This window comes from Cetorhinus maximus, chromosome 27 (genome assembly GCF_964194155.1).
Source record: "Cetorhinus maximus chromosome 27, sCetMax3.hap1.1, whole genome shotgun sequence".
Taxonomy (NCBI): Eukaryota; Metazoa; Chordata; class Chondrichthyes; order Lamniformes; family Cetorhinidae; genus Cetorhinus; species Cetorhinus maximus.
The window spans coordinates 19,726,725-19,744,253 of NC_135905.1; the positions used below are offsets into that span (position 1 = coordinate 19,726,725).

Here is a 17,529-nt window from a genome sequence, read left to right on the forward strand (position 1 = left end):
TCCTGAACACGTGGTCATCTAGGACATCTAGTAGCATCCATGACTTCCCACATGTTACAGGACACGCATTCCACATGACCAAGCTGCCCTGCCATTGCTTCAATTTTCTTCCCTTATGTTAAGCATTATTTTACTTTGGTTTACTCATACTACTTTATTTTACATGGCCTTGGCTGAACTTTACTTCCCCATTGCTTGTGTTTCTTACTGAAATCTAAGTAGCTCCTTCTTTTAAGAAGGATGTGTTTTTCTAATTTTCAGCTACTCAAAGACCCTCACTAACAACAGTTTCTCACCAGCCAATGAACACGTGTTCCTCCTGCGATGACACTCTTGGATATTTTAAAAAACACAGCCCTCTCGTGCAGCTTTACAACTGCTGGTCTCCTGCAGGCTGAGAATGATAGGGAAAGAAAAAGAAAAGAGCACCTCCCTCCCCTCCTCACCGAACTCCCATCTCACCAAACTCGCAGTAATTCCACTCTGTAAAAGTGCACTCCACGACAGGGCACTCAAACCTCTCTTATTGATACTCCTGAGATGTAAATGAATCTCCTACCTGGCCGTCACAGAACCAGGTTAGGCCAGTTCCTTAATTTGCTGATCTGACCTGCTATCCAGCAGAGGGCTTGACTTACTTGATTATGCTCAAGCCCCTGAGAAACCTAAACTTAAAAAACGGTAACTTTAAGTAAAATGCAAGCTAGCCGTACTAGATTTTATTGAAGATTAACCATTAAAATTTAAAATTTCATTCCCTTCTCACCGAAACTCACAGCAATTCCACTCTGGTAACAGTGCACTGGGCAGCTGGTCCCTTGCTTTAAAGGGAGCAGCTACTGAAATAGTTTTCATTTCCTGACTCCACCCCACCGGACCCCTGGTTGCCAGCCACAAACTCTGCTCCTCCTCCACCCCATTCCAGCCTCCTCCCTGGCCACTGTTTCAGGCTGACCAAAGCTGTTCGCAACTCCCCTTTGACCGTGAGCTGAGTTTCTGACCTACATCCTCTCTCTCACTAAGACCGCCTACTTTCACCCATGTCACATTGCCTTGTACCCTGGCTTATTTGTAGCTAAAACCGTCATAAATGCTTTTGTTACCTCCAGAATTAATGTTGCAATGCTCCCCCAGCTGACCACCCACCCCCTCCCCACCGCAACTCCTCAATCTACAGTCCTTCTTTAACTTGTGGTCATCCAAAACTCTGTTGTCTACATGCGAACTTGCACCAAATCTGTTCACCCCTCACCCCCTGTGTCACTGATTAACATTAGCTTTTAATCCACCAATGTCTCAATTTTAAAATCCTCACCCTTGTTTCCAAATTCCTTGTGACCACACACCCCCCCACCACTCTGCCCTCCATTTCTGCAACCTCCTGTAGCCCCACAGCCCTCCGAGGATCCTGCACTCCTCCACGGCCTCTTGCAGTTCCCTGATTTTACCCGCTCCACCTTCGGGAGGCACCTCCGCTGGAATTCCCTCCCCATACCTCTCCACCTCCCTTTCTTTAACATCCTCCGTAAGACCTTCCTCTTTGACAAAGCTTGTAGCCATCTGGGCTAATATCTCCATGTCGGGTTCCGTGTCCAATTCTGTCTGAGTAGACTCCTTGGAGCATGTTGCTACTTTAAAGGGGCTATGTAAATGCAGGTATTGTTATTGTTGTGAACCAGCACAAATGTACTGCATCAAGTTTGATTCTATGGTATGCCATTTATATGAAAGTCACTATAATTGTCCTGATAGGTATTGGTTGGCATTTGGCCACATTGGTAGAATGTGCCAATTAATTATTGCCCTGAATTAGACCTTTTGTAGTTCCAGTATGTTTATGTGAGACTCATGTGTTTGCCCTCGTGGTTAAGCATTAGAGAGACCTGATTACAGATACTATAGAGCATATTGTAAAAGCAAAATACTGAGGATGCTGGAAATCTGAAATAAAAAACAGAAAATGCTGGAAAAACTCAGCAGGTCCGGCAGCATCTGTGGAGAGAGAAACAGAGTTAATGTTTGGAGTCCGTATGGGAGTCATACGGACTGGAAACATTAACTGTTTCTCTCCCCACTGATGCTGCCAGACCTGCTGAGTTTTTCCAGCGCTTTTTCTGTTTTTATTGTAACACATTGTAGTGAGTCTAGACAGCATGCATAGCAACAAGGAGAGTTGCTGGAAATCTGAAGCTAAGATGATTGTAGACCCAGGCTCCCAGTAAAATCACTGTTCATTTTTTTTTGTTCTGTTGCAGCCCAGCAACCAGATTTGATTCGTTCTTGGCAAGATTTCTTCAATTGATCTCTCGATATTGCAATACCGTAAGGTGCAGTTTTGCACTAATAATATGTTTCCTTTTCTCATTGTTTATCACCCAGGAAACAGAGATAAGGTTCATTAGAAATGAAAGGTTTCCTTTTCTGGGAGTCGGCGTGTTCAGAATCCATCGCAAGTCCCTTACCCGTCAGTTGTGTTGCATTGTGCTGCATCCTTCCCTTCTCTCCTTAATCTAAAAATTGGAGTCTGGCCATTCTGGGATGAAACAATGAAGCACTTCTTCACAAAAGGGGTAGTAGAGATCTGAAACTCTCTCTCCCCCCCAAAAAGAGTACGGGTGCTGGGGTCAACTGAAGCTTTCAGAACCGAAGTGGGTAGATTTTTGGTTTGGCAGGGCAGCATTTCCCAAACTGTGGATCGTCACCGCGTCCCCCCCAGTGGGTTCGTGAGATGAGCTTTTGGAGTCATGAGCTCTGAGGCAGCAATGGCTGCCGTGGCGCTTGGACTGAGTGCTAACACATGCGAGGCCCCTTTAAATCATGTTTTTTTTTTCTCATGGTGAGCGTGGTTGATAGACGGGTCTTCGAGGCCTAATTGCTGCTGCAAGTAAAGGCTGTGAAGAGTTATGCATTTTAATAAAAGTATCCTGCAGTTTAAACACTCCCTACCACACTCAGGCCCACCCTTGCTCAGCAGCTGAAGACCACACCCTCGTTCAAAAACTCTCCTACACCCCCAGATTTTCACCCTGGGTTCTCGCAAAGTCTGGGGCATTAAAATAGGGTCACACCAGGAAAACCATTTGGGTAGCGCTGGGTGTAATGACATGGCAGATGGTGTGTGCCATTTGGATCAAATCCACGAGGGAAACTTGATCACGTGGTCACAACTGTTTTGCAATTTGTGTTTATTTCGAGATGCATGCCCTGAATTCAGCAGTAATAAGTCCACCAAGACTTTAGAGATTTTTTTGAAAACAAAATTGAATGTTTATTAATAAAAAATGATTTCATAGGTCTACAAATTACTACTGTAACAACTCCTAAAACCCTTAATTAATCTGGCTTCCAGTTACACCCCCATTAAGGCAACGGTAAGAAAACATTTAAACAGATGCCAGCAAGTTAACACTGGACAGTAGAATTCAAAGTGGCTTTTCCCAGCTTCAGTTTCTGTAGACAGCAGCCTTAATGCACAAATACTGGAGGCTTTTCACATTTCTGGTAGATCTTACAATGCCTTCCCTGACACATAGCCTCATTCTACCTTATACATGATTCTTCCTTTTAATGTAAATCCCATTGTTCCCACATAAATTTGGAACTTTACCTTTATAATACAAAAGTCATTTCCTGGTGCTAATATTATCAGTAACCTTTGAGAAAAATAAACACACTGCTTGGCCTAGCTTCTCTGGGTAGGTGTAACATCCTACCATCTCTTTGAAATTCGAACTACCATGATTTATCTAAAAATGCAAATTCTCCTCACTCACATTCTAAGACTTCAGCCATGTTTACATATTCAGCATTTCAAACCTAGCTTCTTTTTGATGAGTCAAAGCCTCCAGACCAGCCGTTTCCAATTCAATTAAATCCCAAACATAAACTTTTACAATAAATCACAATAATATTATGAGAATTATTATACTTTCGTGACATCGAGTTAGGGTATTGTGATGACCTTTGACCCAGAAGCAGTGCAGAAAGGAAAATTTGTAATATCTTTAAAATGGCTGTGGAATCTGTAATTGGCTTTAAGAATGTTTGAAACGGACTTTTAAGAGTTAGCATCAATTGTAAAGGAATCGATTGTAATTTTCTTAGATAGTAACAAATACTGGTCCACATGACCTGGTGACCCTTGACCTGGAAGCAGTACCAAATGGAAGGAAGTTAAAACAGAGGCCAGATACAAAGGAGAACTGGAAGGTAAAGGTGATCAGTGCACAGGTCAGTTGGGGAGGTGGCAGCCTAGTGTATTATAACTGGATTGGTCATCCAGAGACCCAGGGTATTGGGGACCTGGAGATCAGGGGACCTGGCTTCAAAACCCACCACGGCAGATGGTGGAATTTGAATTTAATTTAAAAAAAATCTGGAATTAAAAGTCTAATGATGACCATGAAACCATTGCCAATTGTTGCAAAAGCCCATCTGGTTCACTAATGTCCATTAGGGAAGGAAATCTGCCATCCTTACCGGGTCTGGCCTACATGTGACTCCAGACCCACAGCAATATGGTTGACTCTTAAATGCCCTTGAAACAGGGGCACTTAGGGATGGGCAATAAATGCTGGCCTAGCCAGCAATGCCCACATCCCATGAATAAATTTTTAAAAAGATGTAGACACAAAGAAAAAGCAGAAAGAGGAACACAGGGAATTCTCGTGAGGAGAAGAAGCAAATCACTCTCAGGGAGAGGTCAGTTTTTCTGTTTGGTAGAAAGGTAGGCAGAAGCTCTTGTATGCACTGTGACAGCTGGCTAAAATGGTCCAAAACCTGGAAAGTAGTGTGAATAGGTTGAAGATGCTAAAGAGCTGGGTGTTTTCCTAGAAGTAGTGAATAGAGTATTGGTTGGTCAGTTGAAAAAGAACTCTGGAAAGCTACACCATCAGGACTATTGTGACTCGAGGGAGAGAGGGTTTGTAGAAATGTGCATTGCTGATGATAAGCATACCTGTGAAACTCAGAGGTGAAAGCTGCTGTCAGGAGGCCTCCTGACCTGCCATGTGTGAATAAAGAATAGCATATTGTGGAACTGTGTAGCTTCAGAGTGCTACATTTGCACGGGGAGTGACACGGGTGCTTGTGGTTGTGTAAGATGTATTTTTTTTTGTACTGACTATTTTTATTTGAAGTATCATTTGCCTGTTAGTTTATGTAAGATTTATGTTTGTTCTGGTTCGTGTTAAAGTCAATGGGCTGAATTTTGACCCCTGTCGGGGGGATTGTGCGGGGGTGTGCGGGAGCGAGCGCGAACCCGATTAGCGCCCTCAATCGGGTGCATGCCGCCATTTTATGTGGGCAGGCCAAGTAAGGCCCACCCAGCGTGACGCTCGTCCAGAAGCCCTGAGCGCTCCCTGTGCGAGCAGGGGGGGAATCCCTGAGTCGGGAGTGCGCTCTTTCACATATGCGCGTGAAAGGGTGCAGAAATCCCTTTGTTTAAGTTTAAAATTTCTAAATAAAGCGTTTGAAAACTTTGAAAACAGGTCCCCTCATGTGGCAGTGTCACATGAGCTGGGACATAGCAATGATTTTTTAAAAAGATTTTTATTGAATTTTTAAATACTTCATGAAGCCTCATCCCGCCTGGGCTCATCGTCTGCCGCTAACCTTAAGGTTGGACGGGCTGCTCATTTAATTGTTTAAATTAGTTTTTAAACAGGTTTTAACAGGCCTTTGACAGGTCGGTGGGTGAGTAGCTGAGTCAGCCTCGCGCCTGCCGAACTGAAAATCGAAATCACGCGCGGTGAAGTCTTTCAGCCCAACTGGTCTATGTCAGTGTTCACGCTCCACGCCTGTCTCCTCCCACCTTACTTCATCTCACCCCATCAGCACATCCTTCTATTCCTTTCTCTCTCATTCGCTTATCCAGCTTCACCTTAAATGTATCTATGCTATTTGCCTCAGCTGCTCCTTGTGGTACCAAGCGCCATATTCTCACCATTCCCTGGGCAGAGGCGTTTCTCCTGAATCCCCTATTGAATTTATTAGTGACTACCTTATATTTATGGCCCCTAGTTCTGGTCTCCCTCCGTAAATGGAAACGTTTTCTCTTTGTCTACCCTGTTAAACGCCGTCATAATTTTAAAGACCTCTACCGGTCAGCCCTCGGCCTTCTCATTTCCAGGGAAAAGAGCTCAGCTGGACGATTGTAGGTTTTGAGAACAGCATCATCATCAGTCTCTGTTTTCCACATGCTGACTTCTCCCTTGAAATTCTGTGCACCCAGCCGCAACTTAAAAATAGCTGACAGCAACGGATTCTCTCACTGATAACGTGGGCATGGTGAGGGGAATGACAATTCTTGCTCCTGAAAATTGCAAACAAAGAAGCATCTGTACGTCAAACAAAAAAATGGTGTCTCTTTTTTTTTTGAAAAAAAAAAATAACATCACAGCAATCTGTTCAGATAATCTCAGTGCCAACAGCTACATCTCCATAAGAGTCAGTCACTCTGAACATCTGTTAGAATTCTACCCAGTTAATAAGAACCAGCCCGTGAAGCCACATACAGACAGGCAGAAATGAAGGAAATTTTATTCATGAGTCTCCATTGCAGGAGGGTCGCTGAACGAAAAGGTACAGAGGGTGATTTACCCAAGGTGTCAACGCTCCATTAAAACAACTGCTGCTGCTACCACAAGTGACAGCAATGTGACAGTTCAGTGCACACACACACACACACACACACACACTGAAATGCTGTGCAAAGAAGTCTGGCTGGGACTGACATAACAGTCAGCGACATTAGACCAATGGGCCTCCATAAGGGGAATTGGGGGCTCCCGTTACAAGAGACAAAAGGTGACGGCAATTGGTCGGCAGGAGAAGGCGGCACACGTGATGAAAGGAATTTTAAAACCTAAGACTCGATTTTAGCCCTGCCGACTTGGCAGAAACCAGCCGGACGAGGAGTTATAATCGAGGGCAGTGCCTTATTGGCTCTAATCCTGCAGCCTTCTTTAATTGTAACCGGTTGTCTTAGGAACACAGGATCCCTGCAGGAAGGCAGCGAGACCCAGCTTTAAATAGATAGGTCGGCTCGGATGATGTGACTGGGGCCGAGTGCCGGTTTTAACCGGGTGTGGGGATGTTCACCAGTTAATCTTGGGGCCTGTCCCAGCCCGGGTCTCCGTCATCTTCCCCCAGCCAGGATGCCACTCCCCCTAACCCGACTGAGGCCCCACCCCCCCATCCCCACCCACCCTGCCACCCACCACATTCTTGGCTGCCAGAAACCATGCCTTCGGGTCCCTAGAGATGGCCTCTTAGGACCATAGCCACAGGTGAAGGCCATTCAGCCCCTCAAGCCTGTTCTGCCATTCAACGAGATCATGGCTGATCTCCCAAAATCCTGCTCCAGCCAATCAGCTGGAGCTTTCCACTGAGACCCTGATGGCCATCATGCAAAGAAGGCCCAAGAGTTAAAATCTCCTGCCAGGGGTTAAAATCTAGCCTCCCATCAATAAGCAGGATGGCAGCCTGGTGCAAATACAGTGTGGAGCTAAGAATGATTTATTTTAATGGTGTGTCGGTGAGGTCCAACTTTACAATATTGTGGACCCTCAATAAAGCTGTCAGGCTCTCCTGTATCCAATTTAAAATCCAGTTCTGTTGAGTGAATCTAAACTATATCATTGGACTGCGCTATAACTCATCTAGATAACCCTTTAACTTGGTTAAACTTTTACCATGTTATATTATCCCAATGGCACTAGTTAGTAGATTTACTGCTGTCCAAATTTAATCAAACAGAGTCTCAATAAGGCAGCACCTAAAGTAATGTTTAAGTTTAATTTATCTGAGGAGCTAAAATGGTGACACAGTTATGAAACGTCAGAGCATTAACTGCAAACTGTCACCTTTGGAGCAGTGTGTAATTTTGAGATTTTTAACGGAAATATTGCTGGTTTTGCTGAAAAATATTCTATATTAATCAGAACATGAGGACAATAATCAAGTCAGGATTTCTGTACCTGTCACGCAAAGGATTAATTTGTAATTGGTTATGTTTGTGCTGTTGCCAAGGTAATTATGCGTAGATCTGGATGGAATATTTTTTTTAAAAAAAGGACATCCTTCAAGGCTGCTTTTCAGTCACTCCCTGGTGCCTGGTCACGGTACAAACCGGGGGCATTGGTCCACCTTCTCGCCTGTGGAACACGAGGCTTGGTGGGAGGGGGAGAGAAACATCAGAAGTGAAAAAGAAGGAAGAATATTGAATAAACTGAAAAAAGAAACAGATTTTTACAAAAGAATATTCTACTTGAACATGCTGCTACCTATCTATCATTAGACAAAGGTCCAACAATAATTATGAGGTATACCCAATACATAAATCATCAGGGACAGAATATGTAGGTAGATCAGAGTGACGCATGTTGTTGTCCCTGGTTGAAGAAGTGGATGAGGATATGATTGGTAGTCTGGAATTCAACATGTAAGCTTTAATCCCCTTATTTGGTGGTTGAGAACTGACTTGTGTGTGGCTGCACATTTTTATAAAATGTCTTCCTGAAATAATGTTGGACAAACCACTCTTTCGTTTGTTTTTAAACACAGCGGTGACTTAACTAGCCTTAAATTGAATTCTCTCAGCGCTTGTATGTGGTGCCATGGTAATGAAAATGGTGTTCAGCTCCTCACTCCTGCAAAACAAACTCACCATCTCTTTCATCTCCCGAGTCATCTTTCACTTTATCTGGAGGTCGAAAATGGATCGTGTTCTCAGGGACGACATGTACAAGCCTCTAGGTAAAGGGGGAAAAAACGTGCCCAACATTGCCCTCATCCTGATGGTCACCTTTGTGTGTGGCTGCATCAAGCTGTGCGTAGATCCTCAGTATGTAAACGCCAAGTGTCACTACGTGCTGAGGTTCTACCTGTCCCCGGTGTTGCGAAGGATGGGTCTGGCCACGCTGCCGCAGAACGCTCCAAGTAGTTGGACCGTGCCGTACCACCTGTCCCTCGTGGAAAAATTTATGCAGAGAAACACCTTTGACCACAAGTCCATCAGGCAGTGGTCGGCACGTAATGTCTTAGAGGCCGAGGGAAAAGGAGATGGTGGATCCTGTGGGATGGTTCCCCGAGCAGACTGTCAAAGTCATTTGGCAGAATGCCTCATCGCCAGAACTTTCCAACAAGCACCAAGATGTAGCTTGGCTGGTGGTGAGGAAGGCCCTCCCCATCAGATTCCTCCAACACGCCAGGAGTCTCACCCCCTCTGCACGTTGCCCTCGAGGTGGCTGTGGTGGGGACGAGACCGTTGTTCACCTCCTTGTGGATTGTGCCTTTGCAAAGAAGGTCTGGAGAGAGATGCAGTGGTTTCTGTCGAGGTTCATCCTGAGCAGTTCTGTGATACAGGACTCTGCTCTACGGCCTGTTCCCAGGGACACACACCGAGACAAACATCAACTGCAGCTGGAGGATCATCAACTCGGTGGAAGACTGGCCAAAATTTGTTTGTCTTCCGGCGCAAAGAGTTGTCCCCGACCGAGTGTTGCAGACTGGCACATTCCAAGGTCCAGGACTACGTGCTGAGGGACGCACTAAAGCTTGGGGCAGCCTCCGCAAAGGCGCAATGGGGTAAGGTCGCTGTCTAAGACCTTTCTGCCATAATGCACCGAGGGGCTGGGAATTGTATAGACCCCTCGGGCTGTATGACTCACAAGGAATGTATGCAGTAGGAACTACATGTGTCACAATTGTATTGAAGCACCTCAGAGATCAACATGAACTATGTAGCTATCTTGATACAGTCTGACTGTCTGTAATGACCATGTTGAGATGTCTGTAATGTTCATTGATTGTATTGAAGTGCCTCATGATCTACGTGGGAAACATGAATATGATTGTACTTTTTGTGATGGCCATTTTGAAATGTATTGTAATGTTCTTTCAGATATTTTATGAATAAAGTATATTTTTCCAAAAAAAACAGGGGTTGGCTATTTCCAGATGTGTGGTATTATTAGTGTTCAGACTGCATTTGCCCAACCTGCCTCACAAATGTCACTTTGTGTTCTCATGTTCACAGTGATGCTTATCATTGGTGTTAAGTGCATTGGACTAATTTGGGGAAAGTGGATCCAGATAGCGACCATTTCCATTTTCCAATATCAGGACAAGTATGGAGGTGATGTAATTGCAAATGGTTGTCTTTCATGTACTGAGGTGTAGATTTGTATCTTTGCAAAGTGCTTATTGTTATCACTCAGTTACACTATCGTACCTCAAAATCTGTTTAATTCTTCATTCTTCAAGGCTCCTCTGTTCCCAGGAGTGAGTCTGTTTTAATATCATCTATTCTCTTCCCTCCTGGTCCTGACTCTCCTACTTGCCTCTAGCTATATATCCCTTTTAACTGATGGACTGGATGAAAAATGGCAAGCAATGTATCTAGGATGTCTAGATAGACACCTGCTGATGACTGGCATAAACGTGGGTGTTGAAAACGTGAATATTTCTCATTGTCAGGTGTAAACGTCCCTTGTCTCGATGAGATCAAAGATGCATTAGATTTTTAAAAAAACTCTTCTCCTCCTTACTCCCTGAGCAACTATTCCCCCTTCATTCGGGGAAGTCTGCTGTTTAGCATCTTGACATTTGAATGTAGAGATTCTCTTTCCTCCAGATTGTTTTTGTTGCCGGCTGTGTTTACTGGTTCACCCAAGCGGCTTGCCCATATTGTGACCTCTGCCCTGGCTGCTTGGTACAACGCTTCTTAACTCCCACTGCCGGACTTCCAATGTCAACCAAACCTTCTCAGTGAGTGTTAAAATGGAACCAGCTGCATTCATTCACTACTTGAATAATAGGTTTGTCAAACAGTAAGGGAGAGCCTTGGTTCAGGGGTGATTGCAACCGTTCCTATTTCTGGGAAGTTACAAATTTGTTTAAATAATTTCTGAACACAATAATTTGGTCAAGGGAAAGCAAGAAAGCTTTAACTAAAATTTGATCAGATTTACTCCAAATATTTTAATATGCTTCAGTGTGTCAAACTTGAGTCCTATTTTACTCTCATTTGTCAAAGGAAAATGACATGGCATTGAATAGAGAGATGAAGTATAATAGTCATCGGAAATGTTCAATTGTGTAAAAGTATTTATTATGGAAGATACTATCATTCCAAGTATGGTGGTAGAAACCTATCAGCAAGCAAATAGTTATTCAGATATATCATCGAGTACTCACGGCAAAGTATTAATGTACATTGTTGTACATGTAATGAGTTATTTATAGCGATGCTCCTGGCACTTGGTGTTCCTGTAGAAGTGAACAGTATAATTACAGAGATTGCTATCTATTTATTGCTCTATTCAAGGTAATTTCATGTCTTCAAGCCACCTGTCTAGTCAACATGTAGAACATTTGTATGCTGTAAGTACAAAAATATGTTTCTCATTCTTGTACACCTGCGTCTACTCAAAAAAGTTAGAAAGTAGAAGTGAATGATCCGACTGTAATTAATATGCTGAAGTGTGTTATAAATTTAGGCTTTTATGGGACTACTTTCTATCTCAACAGTTTCATTCAGTGCTCCAGTGATGTGGAGCTGGACCTTTATTGATCATCTGTCCTTCAGAATTGCATGACCCTATTGGGGGGAGAATTTTCTCCCCATTGGGCAGGCCGGTCTGGAACAGATACAGGCGGGCACAGAGCCGATGGCCACCCGCGATCGGCTGCATGCTGCCAATTTTTGTGGGCAGGCCGGTAGCTCTCGGCGACGCGTGGCCGGTAGCGCTCGGTGATGCGCTTGAGGTTGGATGGGTAGCGGTGATAACTACTTTAATTGGGTTTTTAATGGCCTTAGTAGGCCCTTGACAGTTTGGCATGTGCCCGCTGAAAGTAATATATAAATTGCGCGCGCTGACATCGGGACGCACCCCTGAGTTCACCGTGCGTCATTTTACGCGTCAGCGTGACAGGCCCGCCCCCGCACGCCGACGTCAAAATTCTGGCCTAAGGGTTAACTTTTAACCCTTTGCAGCTGCACGTCAATGTTCTTATCAGATTGGGCATGACTTTATACTTCCAGCCATTGGAAGCACCTATTGGCGACAGGGGCATGTGATCCCGTTTAGTCACACTTATCTCAACAATTGTATTGGTTTGGAAAATCTCAGCTTTGGAATCCACGTAGTGGACAGGAATATTACCTAAGCCCTGCATGATTATCAAGAAGCAAACAAAAGATTGCTTGCTCCAAAACTCTTACTACTTATCAGATGTAAGAGGTGCCAGTTTTTGTTAGATCCTCATCTACATCTGCTCAGCTGCCTACAGATTGGTGTTCCTGGTCCATTATAAGATGTGCGGGCCAATGTTAAAAGCTCCATTCCCTCAGTTTAATTGCTTTACCAATGCTATGGCTGTTGTGGTCGGTCAATGGCAGCAAACTGGACAGCCAAACAACCCAAGGCCAACTGAGGTGGAGTCTAATTGGCACCTTGGCTAGCGTACACTCTGATGATTCAATGGGCCAGGTAGGGATTATCTATAAATAGATTCTCTCCATTCAGTCCTTCACTCATTAATTATTATGGAGCGGGAATAGGTCTTTGGATGTTTCTGTCCCAGCGAATTCTCCTGTGGTCAATGGTGGCGATAATGAGAATGTTGCCGACAAGCACCATTTATTGTGACATCTGAATGATCAGTGATGATCGTTATACCACCAACATAAACTTCTGAAAATAACACAATCCTTTCACAAATATGAGTCCCAGTTGCAATCTGACTTTCGGAGGGACTTTGGAAAAGCAAGATCTTACTTGCTATGTTCTTTAGTAGACTCTGCACCTTGCCAAATTCACACGTCTGAGTAAAATTGAAACCCAACTCGGCAAATCTTCCTGATTAATTTGGCAACAGGCTATAAGAGTGCTGACATCTTGGGTTTCTCTTAAACCCAGATTTTAAATCCTGTAAACAAACTATTAAATTTCAACTTTGTCGGGTATTGCATGGGCAACCTCTGGAACATGACTTGGATTAGCCCATTGCCACCCACTGGAAGTCCTCTCTGAGGAAGGAACTACATCATAGAAGGGCCTTGGCGAAAGGAATAAAAATCCAGTCCCCCTGCCCAGCTCACTCCTTATGGTCCTGTATCCTGCTCTGCTTCATAATAACCATCCTCTGTGACAAAGAATTCCACGCTCCTCTGTGTAAAGAGATTCATTCTAACCTCGCTCCTTATTCCCGATGAACTGTTGTCAGTGACTCCCTGCTCAGAGGAAATTGCATTTCCCTACTTACTCCTTAAAAAGCACATCATAATTTAAAGTAAAACTCTTATTATCCTCTGCACCGGTGGAAATGGTTCCAAAACCTCCTCTGTACCCAGAAGTATAGCTTTTCATTCCTGGCATCACTCTGGTGAATCTCAGCAGCACTGCTTCTATGATTTTAATGTATTCTATAAAATATATCCATGGTATTTTGTGTCCTAGCCATTGTCTTGAACAAATACATCACTATCTCATTGCCCTTGTGCAATGTCCCAATTTAAAACTTCCGAAATGTTGTTGGTCTTTCTATGGCCATAGGAATTATCAATTTTGAATTCCTGGCTTCTCGATTCATTCTCATCCTTTTATTTCTTTCCACTGACTGCAGCTCCCATTCCTTGCTTCTCTCTCCCAAACGACTGACCTCAAACTTCTCCATATTAAATTGCATCTACCACCTATCTGGGCATTAACAATGTCTGCCTACATCCTCCTGAAGTCTATTACAAACCTTCTGTTTGCTGACCACCCTCCACTGCATTGCATAAATTTAATCAGAGTATTTGAACTACTTTTTTTGCAGTGGCTTTGTGGTCGATGTGTTGTGAGAGATACTGAGCTGTGCAGACTCAAGAACGTCACAGGTTAAATTCTTAGTTTGAGGGGTGTTAGCAGGTGTGTTCAGGCAATGGTTTGAAGCTAGGTCCGTGGGCTCAGAGAGGAAAAATAACAAAGCTTCCCACTTCTGCTTACCGTCTCGTGACCTTTTGTTGGAAGTTCTTGTGCGTGGGTGTTAGGTGGGAACAGAGACTTGGGCCTGAGTTTTTGCTTCTGGTTTGGGAGCAGGGTTGGGACATTTCCCACCTCTGCAAACCCGACTCAGGAGGAATCGACCCGGGAGGTTGGACTTTCATTCCAGCGTGGTAGGGTTTCCTGAGAGTCGAGCCACGCGGACCCTCTGGAATGAGTCCGGATGCCGGGTGCAGGGACGGGCTGGGTGGAAGACCCACCTCGGTACAATGGCACTGCATCACAGTTTTTTTTTAAAAAAAAGAACAAAAAACAGCCCCCCCACCCTTCAACCCTCACCCACCCCCACAGTCTCCATGCTTGCCTCCCATGGCCCCTCATACCCTCCATTCCCCGCTGCCCACAGCACAAGGTCCTTTATAGCCCCATGCCAACTTAGTGCCAACTCATGCCACCCATGCCCCCGCCTGCCACACTTTGCCCTTAAACCTACCATGTCAACTCGCCCATTATCCAACATGGGCAGACCTCACGACCCATGCTGACGTTCAATAAAATAAAGTTCCTAGTGTAAAAACCCATGCGTTTCATTTACCTTCCTTCAACTACATTATCCCTTATAACAAACATTTCATTAAATTGCATAATCCCTTTTAAAAACAAGCATTGGAATTCATAATCCCACTTCAAAGAATCCATAACCACTTGGAGCTTTCAATCAAACTGTGAAATGGCAAACTGTGAAATCCTACTGCCATAGTGGACTTGGGAAATCAGTCATGCAGCACTAATTCAGTAATGGTAACCCTAAGGCTTATATCGACAAGGAATAGCAAGAAATCATTGTCTTTAAAACACTCTACACAGTTTTTTCCAAGAGGTAAAGGGCAGAAGTTTTAAATGCCTTGACAGCTTGATAGTTCCCTTTAACAATTCATCTTGACACATTTGACAGTTGTTATTGACAGTGCCAATGAACTCCACAGGGTTCCAATGAGTTTATGCACATTGATGTCAACTTTTAGCAATCCCGGAGGATACCTCCCCTCTCCCAAACAGCACTTGGCCTCTCCCAAAGGGCACCTGACCTCCCCCAAAGGTGTTCCGGGGCCACATACAAAGGTGTAATTTATCACTCCAAAGGGCAAACTGGCCATTCAAACAAATGCACAAAGTTCAGACATCGTCCTACGAGGTCTAATCCGTGTAACCGGGCTTCCGACACCTCTCACACCAAAATCGCATGAGTGAAGGCAGCTGTTGGTTTCTATGGGCGGCTGTCTCTAACAAGCATGCGCAAATCGCAACTTGGGTCCATTCCTGCCCCGGCAAAAATGGTAGCTCTGTGTTCAGGGGCGGAATTTCTGAATCCTGGCCTCATCCCATTGGTTTTACAGCCAATGGAGTGTCTTTGAAGTGTAGTCACAATTGCAATGTAGGAAACTCAGCAACCAATTTGCTCACAGCAAGCTCCCACAAACGGCAATGTGGTAGTGACCAGATAATCTGTTTTTGTGATATTGATTGAGGGATAATTATTGGCCAGGACACTGGGGAGAATGGCCCTGCTCTTCTTCAAAATAATGTTGTGGGATCTTTGACATCCAAGGGCAGATGGAGCCTTGGCTTGACGTCCCATCTGAAAGATGGCACCTTCAACAGTGCAGCATTCCCTCAGTACTGGCGCTGGAGTGTCAGCCTAGATTTTTGTGTTCAAGTCCTGGAGTAAGACTATAAACCTTCAATGCTTCTGATTCAGAGGTGAGCATGCTACCAAACTGAGCCACAGCAGACACTCCAGCAGGGGATAGGGATCATCTGTGAGTTCCCCACCCCTTCATTGCCCTCCATGAATTAATTACCACTCAACGTTCCTTGTCCTCATGGCTTGAAAATGAAGAATGGCGATTTTGCTAAGATGCTGGAAGTAAACTAAACGCGAATTACTGAGTCTTTGCCACAAGGTGGCCCTACACTGTGGACTTCAACTTTAGGCTGTGCTTTGGGCACTTTGTACTTTTATCCACTGGCTTGGTTACATTAAAACAAGCTGATAGAAGGTAGTTTCCTTTGCGCCGAGGAAATAACTAGATTTGGTACAGTTCGCACTTGTTAACTTTCACTGTAACATGTAAACCAAGTATGTTGCTTAGGGATCATTGCATTGGAGTCAGTTGTGTGATTTGTATCACTTTGATATCCAGGTATTTAACAGATTTGTGTCCACTTGTTCGTGTTGTAGCTGGGAGATATTAAGCTTCACTTCCAATGTGCCTTATAATGTTATCAGCGCATTTGGGAAAAAAAAACCCACGGAATTACTAGTTAACTTATTCCAGCCAGGCCCAATTCATGTTGTGTACGTGGACTTTAGCAAAGCCTTTGATAAGGTATCACACAAGAGATTACAAGAGAAGATTATGGAGTGTGGAATTAGAAATGAGTCAAACTGGAGAGAAAACGAAGAAAACAGAAAACAGGGGGTTAAAAACAGTTTCTCCAAAGAAGTAGGAAGTAGTTACAAGTAGGAAGTAACATCCCACAAGGGTTCAACTCTGAGGCCACTTGTGTTTGCTGCGCATGTCAATAATTTGTAAGCAGGCCTAAAGGGAGCAGTGCCAAACGCTGGAAGTGTACCAAAATAGGAGGTATTCATTCTTTAGAAGACAAGGAAGCTGCAAAGTGTTACTGATAAGATGGGGGGAATTCAATGTCAATAATCGTGAGGTGATGGATTCTGATTAAAACGAATACCTGAGTTAATACACCCTCAATGGAAGTGGGCTTGTTGCTGTGCAATGCTGTATGATGGATTTGAGGCTATAGGTTCACAGGACAATAAATGCAGCGCCTCTGGTTTATGGGGTAAGACTAGTTAATGGACTATTAGGCGTTATCACAAGAGGTATAGAATATAAAAGCCAGGCGGTAATGATAAGCCTACATAAAACCTTCACAATACATCATTTAGAGAATTATGTGCAGAAATAAGAAAGATACTGAGGCTGCTGCCTATTATGAGGAGGTGCAAATATAAAGAATCCCTTGAAAAATGTACTTTTGAAGTAAACTGCACATGTTGCTTACAGATCAAGCACAATTGCATCAGAATCAGTGTGTTTAGCAGAGAATATGAGGCGAGATAATAGGAGAATTTAAAATTATGAAAGGCTGTGACTAGGTTAGATAGAAGAATATTGTATCCAGTAGCTGAGGAATTAAGACCACTGAGTAGACTCAGCCTAGTGTTTAGAAGAATGAGTGGTGATCTCATTGAAACAAATAAAATTCTTAATGGGCTTGATGGGGTGGATGCTGGGAGGATATTTCCCTGGACTGAGGAATGTAGAACCCAGTTTTGCAGTCTCCAAATAATGGGTTGGCCATTTAGACTGAGAGGAGGAGAAATTTCTTCATTGAGGGTTGTGGGCCTTTGGAATTTTCTACCCCCAGAGAACTGTGGGTGATCAGTCATTGAGTATATTCAAGTCAGAAGTTGATAGAGTTTTGGATTCTAAAGGAATCAAGGCATATGGGG

At 44.0% G+C, this 17,529-nt stretch overlaps 1 protein-coding gene across 1 annotated transcript in view; it reads left to right on the forward strand.

The window, feature by feature from the left end:
- Window positions 1-6,303, forward strand: part of rps24 (ribosomal protein S24) — a 440,983-nt gene extending 434,680 nt beyond the window's left edge. Inside the window, exon 4 of the mRNA XM_078530848.1 lies at window positions 6,294-6,303. The gene's annotated coding sequence lies outside the window, so the exon portion shown is untranslated. The remainder of the gene's footprint in view (window positions 1-6,293) is intronic.
- The last annotated feature ends 11,226 nt before the right edge of the window (window positions 6,304-17,529 follow it).